The 10,328-nt window shown below is 42.1% G+C and overlaps 1 pseudogene; it reads right to left on the bottom strand.

Moving 5' to 3' along the window:
• Positions 1-2,550: 2,550 nt before the first annotated feature.
• LOC115142277 (uncharacterized) lies at positions 2,551-9,072 on the bottom strand (annotated as a pseudogene).
• Positions 9,073-10,328: the final 1,256 nt, after the last annotated feature.

Below are 10,328 nucleotides of genomic sequence, written 5' to 3'. Positions count from 1 at the left end.
TCAACTAACATCAAGGCGGTGGCCCGTTCCTGTAGGTTCATGCTCTACAACATCCGCAGAGTACGACCCTGCCTCACACAGGAAGCGGCGCAGGTCCTAATCCAGGCACTTGTCATCTCCCGTCTGGATTACTGCAACTCGCTGTTGGCTGGGCTCCCTGCCTGTGCCATTAAACCCCTACAACTCATCCAGAACGCCGCAGCCCGTCTGGTGTTCAACCTTCCCAAGTTCTCTCACGTCACCCCGCTCCTCCGCTCCCTCCACTGGCTTCCAGTTGAAGCTCGCATCCGCTACAAGACCATGGTGCTTGCCTACGGAGCTGTGAGGGGAACGGCACCTCAGTACCTCCAGGCTCTGATCAGGCCCTACACCCAAACAAGGGCACTGCGTTCATCCACCTCTGGCCTGCTCGCCTCCCTACCACTGAGGAAGTACAGTTCCCGCTCAGCCCAGTCAAAACTGTTCGCGGCTCTGGCCCCCAATGGTGGAACAAACTCCCTCACGACGCCAGGACAGCGGAGTCAATCACCACCTTCCGGAGACACCTGAAACCCCACCTCTTTAAGGAATACCTAGGATAGGATAAAGTAATCCCTCTCACCCCCCCTCCCCCTGAAAAGATTTAGATGCACTACTGTTCCACTGGAGGTCATAAGGTGAATGCACCAATTTGTAAGTCGCTCTGGATAAGAGCGTCTGCTAAATGACTTAAATGTAAATGTAAATGTAAATGAGTATACCTGCTATCTCCATGACATAGACTGACCAGGTGAATCTGTGTGAAAGCTATGATTCCTTATTGATGTCACTTGTTAAATTCATTTAAATCAGTGTAGATGGAGAGGAGGAGACAGGAAAAAATAAGGATTTTTAAGCCATGAGACAACTGAGACATGGATTGTGTATGTGTGCCATTCAGAGGGTGAAGGGGCAAGACAAAATATTGAAGTGCCTTTGAACATGGAATGGTAGTAGATGCCAGGGCCAATGTTTTTTGTCAAGAACTGCAATGCTGCTGCGCTGTAAAATATGTACTGGAGAAATTACAGTAAATTAACGGCAAAAAAGATGCCAGTAAATGTACTGTAAAAAATGTTTTTTTTACTGTAAATTAGAAATATTACATGTTGCTGTAGATGTACTACAATAACTTACTGTTTATAAATAACAGCAATTCACTGTATTTTTACAGTACCTGTACACCTTTCTAATTACAATATATTACTGTGCTTCTATTTTACATTAATTACTTATCTATGAAATTTACAGGATTTACTTGGCACCTCGAATTGCTGTTCAATTACTGTAATTTATTATACAGTATTTTTGCTGTAAAACTACAGTTATCTGTTGTATGTCCTTTTACAGTAATATATAACATTTACAGATAAAATATGCCAGTAGTACTGTAAACTTCTAAAACATTTCCATCACCAAAACAAGTAAACACAATACAAATAATATGTTCTTAATTAAGCATGGTTTAATGATAAACAAACCAAAAAAGTGACAATAAACACATTCAATAAGCTCCCAAAGTACAACTTCGCACTTGCTCGGTGGGAATTGCCAATAAACTGTAACGAAATGGGTTGCATCACAAATGCCTCAGTTACAAACGTACAACTTTCCCCAAGCACCTATCAACAAGTGTAGATCTGAAAATGATTCATCGGGACAAAATACAATTGTTCATCTTAAAAGTATTGGTATGACATTGGTATCACAAAATCAAGGGTTTCCGTCATAGCATTAGTCAGGAAGGATGCAACCAACCCATTCTACCAAACTGTGAAGCATCTCCCTTTACGAATAAAAAAAAGAACACAAAATGATGTTTAATTATATTCTAGCTTGTATGTGACATAAAACATAATGCTAGATTATCACAGGGTTTATTCTGTCACTTTGTAAGCAGGAACAGGTATGAACATACACCTTGCTCAGGACGATGATCAATTCTGAAGACTGATACATTTTAAACCTTTTTGTTTAAAAAAAAATTGCTGAATGCAGATGCAAAGCCAGTTTTAATAACTGTTGCAGCATAGAAAGTGACAGGATTACAGATAAGAAAGGCACTGGTATACTGTATGTATCTTAGTTTTTGAAATAAAAACAACCTTTCAGAAACAGGTAACTCAAAAATCGTATTGCCTCGCTTTGACCTCAAAAAAATAAAACATGTACTGTGTCTTGTTTCATAATAAGACGGGTAGTAGGGCCTACTCTCAACAGAGATTTGTGCAACATGTCTGCCTGGCCTTACCTTAGGAGGTTTGTCATTACCTTCGCTCCCAGATTAAAAGCAGAGTACCTCGTTTTGGGAAGGGTAATTTTACTTTTTAATTATGTGAGATTTATGGTTATAAAATACCACAATGGATATGTTGTCCGATTCCCAGATTTCTAATCATGCCCTTTCCAAAACGACATACTCAAGCTTTAATAAGGGTTGCCTATTCAAGTTTGGAGTAAATGCCAGACATTTCCAAACATCCAAAGTAGCATTACTTTCTCAACAATGTGCCAATTTCAGTGCATACTGGATCATTTTCTAACACCTAAGGTGTGAAACACAAAAAAAGAGTCAAGCCCAGTGACAAACCAAACTTACTTGAGCAGGTCACAATTAACATAAATACATTTAATGTATGCCCAAGAGGAACTAGCCTACAGCTCTTCTAAGTCCATTAACTTCCTGAGCAGAGTACAAACATGTACAGTACATTATTTGTGTGTCTCTTCTTCTCCACTACCTTTCCGCTTTTCTCGCTGACAACCTCGGCTGTGGCGGTCTTCGAGCCAGTTGGATGGACCGATTCCAGCAAAACATCTGTGAAAACAAAGAGCACATCCAGACAAAATTTGAGAAAGATTGTTAGTCCACTGATGTGTTCAATGGTGCCCGAAGTGTACAGATTATTTACCTCTCTACATTGTCCCCAGTTCAAATAATGGCTTCACATGTGTTTATGCTCAGACAAAGGAGCCTTTCAAACGTATCCACATATCTGGATTCAATTAACCTGCCGAACTAAGCTGTGATACAAAAGGCCTCAGTTTAAACCCCCAATGGAATTCTCCCAAGGAAGAAGCATATTTTTGTTTACCTTTGGATGAACTCCAGGGTGCGTGAAGCCTCCTCTTGGTACTGCTGGCAGAAGTAGAATGAGATTTTTTTTTAAAGCTGCCAGCGCTTCCACAAAGTTGGAGTGGACCGACATCACGACCTCCACGATGCTTATCATCCATTTGGCAGCAGCCATTGGGTCACCTGAAATCAGATCACATTTATGTTTCGCAATTACCTCTGTGAAACATTGCTATTGTAAGGCCCCGTCTATAAAACAATTAATCACACAGAAAGTCTTATTGGACACATTAACTTGAACAATCAGTCTTGGTGAGTCCGACAAGGGAATTGATCCCTCCACATCTGTGGCTGTGGCTGACACTTCAAAGATATGAAACAACACATTCTATAACTTTCAATTCATATATTTTGAACATTTGGCACATCTTAATTTTAAACTTCTAAAATACATAAGAATGTATTATTGTATGCATAAGATGCAGATGAATGTAAAACTCTTGTCGGCCTGTAGAAGGAGTGCATCCGTCCTTTCTATGAAATCAGCAGGAAGACAACACAAGGGCCAACAGCAGTCCCTCCACCCTTTTCAAACCTTGACAGGATGTGCCGAACCTCTTAATTTGTTGGTTTGTAGCAGAAGTATTGTGTGAAAATCCGTCCTTTTTCTGCCATCGTTGCATACATTTTCTTCTCCAGGATTGAGACGTCTGTCAGTAACTTGAAGTTGTTGTAGAGTGTCTTCTGTGTGAAAAGGTATGGCCACTTACTCTTCAGCTCTGCTACCTTAGGTGTTGGGCTAGCGTTGATGGCATAGCGCTGTAATTAAAATGTTGCTTGCATGAGATGTCCTCTGTCACATCCTGCAGGCCCTTTTCTAGAATAAAGCTGCTCCACTTCCTTACGCTTTGCCTCCAAAGTTTCTTCCGTTTCTTCTGTGGGAAATTCAGGCTGCCATCTTTGTCACTTGGCCCTCTTGCACTGGATACAGTTGATGAGCCTGAGAGTATTTGTCTCTTTCTTAGCCATACCAGAGGGTTATCACGATTCTTATGCTCAACGCGTGTTTTCATCTGATTTATTAAGAGGGATCCATAACCACTCCCAATTGTAGTGCAATCTTTCGTTGTATCAGCAAAGCTTTTCAGGTACTGTTGTACCATCCTCTTGGCTATTGCAATCTGCTCTGGTCGGATTAGGCTCAATAACTCTCAAAGCATCTAGTGTAATTCTCACCATCTCTCTTCATTCTCCCGGGGACATTTTCCCCAAGGGACAGTGATGTTCTCCGGCCAGATATCCAGGTCTACAGTACTGGTTATACTGGTTGTTGACCAGGTTGTGCTGAATGTGGATGACTCTAAAGGTGAAGGGCTTGATGGCTCAAATGTTGATGTATCCTTGATGGATCCTTGTATGAACTGGTAGTAAAATAGTTGCTCAACTCAGAAATCTAAAGTAGTAAAACTACAAACGTTTCCTCTCGACTGTACAGTACTAGTAAATCTTTTAACAAAATGTAATACCTTCAAATCTCCATGCATTTAGCTGCTTCCGGCATTGTATTGGTCTGATGTGCTCCTGTAGGTCTTGTTCTTTAAGAAATTGAAGGTCTGGCTTTCCCTCTACTCCCACAATTGCTAGCTTGTCCAGGAGGGATGAAAGTGTCTCCTCAGGCAAATATGGTAGCACTGACAATACTGCCTCTCTTATCTCCTCTCATAGCGCTGTCATGGCTCTACAACAAAGGGCAAGGATGATGAAGGATCATCATTGATTTGCCAAATATTTTGTACTCTATGAAGGGGTAATAACCAAGAAGATCTTCATGCTTAATGCAGAACAAGTTTGAGTCCTGGGCTACTCCTGTTAGGCTGTGAATACCTAAATCAACTAGCTGCACAGCCTGCTGCCTCAAACAAAATAAAGAAGAGTAGCAACGGACCAGGATCAACTTCATCTCACCCACTTGCAATCCATCCTCATCTTTCCCCATCACAACATACATTCCCTATCTGTACTTTGTGCTTTTGACAGTGATATCCTTTAAAATACTGTGTTGTCAGATTTGAAGTGAAATTCAGCGAATGAATCCTCAATCTGGTTTTAATCACTGGCATAAAACTCAGTTCCCTTTTCTACCTGAGTGAGAAGCGAAAATAAACTGCCAGCACTTAAATAGGCTTGGAACAGTTGGTATCTCTCTGCTAGAGTCCCACATAGATTCTTGAAGTTGTGCAATTTCCCGAATAAGTGTCCCGAACCTAACGATAAGTTTGGGGTAGTGGCAGAGATAATGATGCTTTGACTTGAGTGGTTTGTCAGGAAAATAATCCGTTCTGAAATGGATATATTCATCAATAAGGACTTGAAGATATGCCACCTGGTCAGCAGTAATTGCTGATGCTCTTATATATCCAACTGTCTTAGGAGCAAAATCAACTGCTGTACACCACTATCTGGTAGATTTTTGATCCAATCTCCTACTAAGAGGGGGAGTACTCTCAACAGACACCAGTTTTATACAGCATGTCCACTTAGCTTCTCATTGCCAGGTCTTATCTCAGAAGGTTTGTCATTACCATCACTCCCAAGGTATTTAAATCGGCTCATGCACATAAATCGGCTCCATTCTAAATATGTAAAATGTTTCTCTTGATTGACCAAATTATTAATGAACAGTGCAAGGTCAAAAGAGACAATGCCCTCGAAGATGTCATGAACAAGGCAAGGAGGCAGTCCAGGCTGGCAAACATGGAAGTACCTAATCTCATTAAGTGAGGGAGACTCATCTCTCACTCACTAGCTTTAAGCACCAGCTGTCAGAGCAGCTCACAGATCACTGCACCCATACATGGCCCATCTGTAAACAGCCCATCTATCTACCTCATCCCTATACTGTATTTATTTATTTATTTATCTTGCTCCTTTGCACCCCAGTATCTCTACTTGCTCATTCATATTCTGCACATCTACCATTCCAGTGTTTAATTGCTATATTTTAATTACTTCGACACCATGGCCTATTTATTGTCAACCTGTTAGGGATAGGGGGCAGCATTTTCACTTTGGATGAATTGCGTGCCCAAACTTAACTGCCTCCTACTCTGTTCCAGATGGGAATATATGCATATTATTATTACCGGTGGATAGAAAACACTCTGAAGTTTCTAAAACTGTTTGAATTATGTCTGTGAGTATAACAGAACTCATATGGCAGACAAAAACCTGAGAAGAAATCCAAACAGGAAGTGAGAAATCGATTTTCAAAACAGTGCCATTTGAAGTCCATGTTAGTTATGGATGTGCATGCACATCCTAGGGCTTCCACAAGATGTCACCGTCTTTAGATTCTGGTTGTATGATTCTACTATAAAGGAGGGGCTCATAGGAGCCCTTTTACTTTGACCTTTTACTGAGTTTTACTCGGTCTCATTGCGCGCGATCACGAGAGAGCATCCTCCCGTTCCAATGCTTTTTTTCAGACAATGAAATTCTCCGGTTGGAACCTTATTGATGATTAATGTTTAAAAACATCCTGAATATGGATTGCATACATAATTTGACTTGTTTCTACGACCTGTAACGGAACTTTTTTAGTTTTTGTCTGGAGGTATTGCTCGTGCTTTTTGAAGATTGAATGCTGGGCTGAACAAGCTAACAACAAGTGGCTAAATGATGGGCTTTATGGAACAAATCAGTCATTTATTGTTGAACTGGGATTCCTGGGACTGCCTTCTGATGAAGATATTCAAAGGTAAGTGAATATTCATAGTGTTTTTTGCAGCTTCTGTTGACGCCAAAATGGCGGCTATTTCTTGGCTAATTTGGGTTCTGAGCGCCATTCTCAGCCATTCTTTTTCCGGAAAGTTTAAAAAAAATCTGACACAGCGGTTGCATAGAGGATACGTTTAACTTTAATTCTGTGAATAAAACTTGCATCTTTTATCAATGTTTATTGTGAGTATTTCTGCAAAATCACCGGATGATTTGGAAACACGTAACGCACCAATGTAAACTGAGATTATATATATATATATATGCACAGTATCGAACAAAACACACAATACGTGTATAACATGATGTCCTATGAGTGTCATCTGATGGAGATAATAATAATACAAAGCAAAAAACATGCATTTGAATATTTGTTTTTTGTTCATCATCTTTGAAATGCAAGAGAAAGGCCATAATGCAATTTAGAAGTCCAGGCGCTATTAGATTTTGGCCATTAGATGGCACCAGTGTATGTGCAAAGTTTTAGACTGATCCAATGAACCATTTTATTACTGTTCAAAATGTTGTATCAAATCTACCCTAATGTGCCAAATTACAGCAATTGATACATTTTCATGTACATAACTATAGAGAACATACAAATATGGTATGGTAATAAAAAAATGTAAGTTTACCCACTCCCAGGAATGTCATAAATTATGTGTGACTAGCTTCTATAAATACTATAAACTATGCTACATTTTATCTCTGGGACCCTCAGGATGACAAATCAGGGCACGATTACTGAATGTAGTAAGTACATTATTTACCTTCAGAGGTGAACGTATCAAACCAGTTGCCGTGATAAAAGATTTTTGTTGTTGTGCACTCTCCTCAAACAATAGCATGGTATTTTTTTCACTGTAATAGCTACTGTAAATTGGACAGTTCAGAAAGATTAACAAGAATTTAAGCTTTCTAATCACATCAGCGCACATTAGCTCAACCGTCCCAACGACACACCGATCCCGTAGAGGTTAAAATCTTGCTCTCTGCACAGAAGGACTAGTTGCATGTGATCAATATTTGACCTGTTATAACACAAAAATGTCACCTGTAGTAAGATTGAAAGCAGGCACCATTTGAGGATTTGCAACCTCAAATGCATCTTGATATAGTGTTAAGGCTAAAGATGATGGTTCTGTTTTAAATAAAGCATGGTCTGCAATATTCTGTCCATCCCAAATACCTTGAAAGATTTCCTTATCTGAGATGTGAGCATGTCTTGAATGTCTCTGACTCAAAAAGGGCACCAAGTGTTTTATTTATAGGGACATACTGGGCAAAGCACTCTTCCCCAGATTCATTATTATGATTTATTTATTGATTTAATCTTTATTTAACTAGTTTGTCAAGAACAAATTCTTATTTATAATGACGACCTACCCCGGACGACACTGGGCCAATATTGCGCCGCCTTATGGTCTCCCAATCATGGCCGGATGTGATACAGCCTGTGCCTAAATACAATGGCACAGGTTCAAACATAATTGAAAGTGTTTATGAAGATAGTCTTCCGACGCTGATTTGTTCGTAAAGAACAATTACAGGCCTTGTGAGAGGATCCTCCTTTTGGAGCTCTTCAATTACATTTTTAAATCATTCTCAGGAACATCAAAACCTAAACAAATCAGCTGTCTCAGTTCAAGCTGCAGTAGCCTGTACTTATTAAAAAAATATATAAATTATTGTGGAAGGACCACCAGAGGGCAGGCTGCTCCCACGGACAGTAGCCCAGTGGAAACGTACCGATATACATGGGAGTTGTTAAACGAGGACGAGGAGGACCGGAAGGACTCTGTCAAGCCCGTTCCCCGGCACGTCTGCCCCCGAAACGACCAAACCCGCTCCGGACAGGGGAGAAGTCATCACCCATACAACAGGGATTGTGCTATAAATGCCAGTCTCGGGACAATTACAGCCCACAAAGTCCCAGAAAGGACGAGTCTATGGCCACCGAGTCAGCGCTGGTCGTGCCCGTGCATCCCGGTCCGAGAGGGCAGGATTACCCCTGTTGGTTAGCAGAAATAGCCCCAGCCCCAGAGATTCCAGTTCGAATAGAAGGATGAGATGTGGTAGCCATTCTCGACTCGGGAAGCGAAGGAGCAGATGGTGACCACAACAACACTGCTACCAGACAAAGTAGCTGTGTCCTGTATCCATGGAGACACCCACTATTACCCCACCATGAGTCTGTCCATTCTCAGACCAAAAGGAAGGTGTAAAGTGAGGGGGGGAAAGTAGCCCAGCTGAAGGTGCCATTATTGATCAGGAAAGACTGTCCCCTATATAAGGAGCTTTGGTGACCTTACGTGGTGACCTTACGCACCGGACAAAGAAGATCAGGTCTCCCTATCACATGCCAAGAGCCGGGCCACCGAAGGGGGACAGGAAAGCCGAGAAAGAACAAAACCAAGTCCAAGCCCGAGGATATAGTCCTACAAGGAAACCTAGCCTTGGCCTCGTCCCCTGGGGCAGAGGAAGAAATACAGATACAACGCCTCCGACAGCTATTCCAGGAAACCTTAGATGAAGACACCTGCGAAGGGTTATACACAACGGAGGAAGGAAGGAGCCACCAGAGGCTAAGGGCTATATTTGAAGCCCCATCAGAGGAGGGACCATGGAAGGGATTCTCCTCGGGCACCCTAGATAGGGCTGGGGAACAACCTCCACACCACTCTACTGAGGTTGACCTGCCCCAAGAATTAAAGGGACGGTTCGGTACCTCTCAGCATAGAGACCCAGACCTATGGGATGCCTTGAGAAAGGTGAAGGTGATCGACGGGAGGAATGTTGGCAGATCATTTGACCCCTCTCTTCCCTACTATGCAATCAGGCGGGGCCTCTTGTACTGGGTCGTGCAACGAAGGGGGGGAAACAGGAATGACTAAATGGTGCCTAGACCTTTCGTGGACACTGTCCTACAGCTAGCCCATTCCCACGTCCTAGGAAGACACCTGGCACGGGACAAAATGATCGAAAGAATCATGCAGAGGTTCTATTGGCCCCGTGACACCCGAGAAGTGGCCAGGTATTGTAGGACGGGTGATCAATGTCAACATATGGCCACACGTGCGTAATCCTTTGATTCCTCTCCCCATTATAGAGACTCCTTTCGAATGCATGGCTATGGACCTCGTGGGACACCTCTCAAAATCCGCCAGAGGACACGAGTACATCCTGGTGGTCGTAGATTACGCTACCAAGTTCCCAGAGGCCAAACCCCTTCGCAAAATGTTGTCTAATGGAATCGCCAAGGAATTCTTCATGCTGTTCTCCTGGGTGGGCTTTCCCAAGGTGATCCTAACTGACCAGGGAACCCTGTTCATGTCCCAGTTGATGAAGGACTTGTGTCGGTTATACCATGTTCAACAGATACGCACAAGCATATTCCACCCGCAGACAAATGGTTTGTGCAAATGTCTGGTGTCCAGAGACAAGAAAAACTGGCACA

The sequence above is a fragment of the Oncorhynchus nerka genome, linkage group LG14 (assembly GCF_034236695.1).
Source record: "Oncorhynchus nerka isolate Pitt River linkage group LG14, Oner_Uvic_2.0, whole genome shotgun sequence".
NCBI lineage: Eukaryota > Metazoa > Chordata > Actinopteri > Salmoniformes > Salmonidae > Oncorhynchus > Oncorhynchus nerka.
This window is presented reverse-complemented; position numbering and strand designations above follow the sequence as displayed.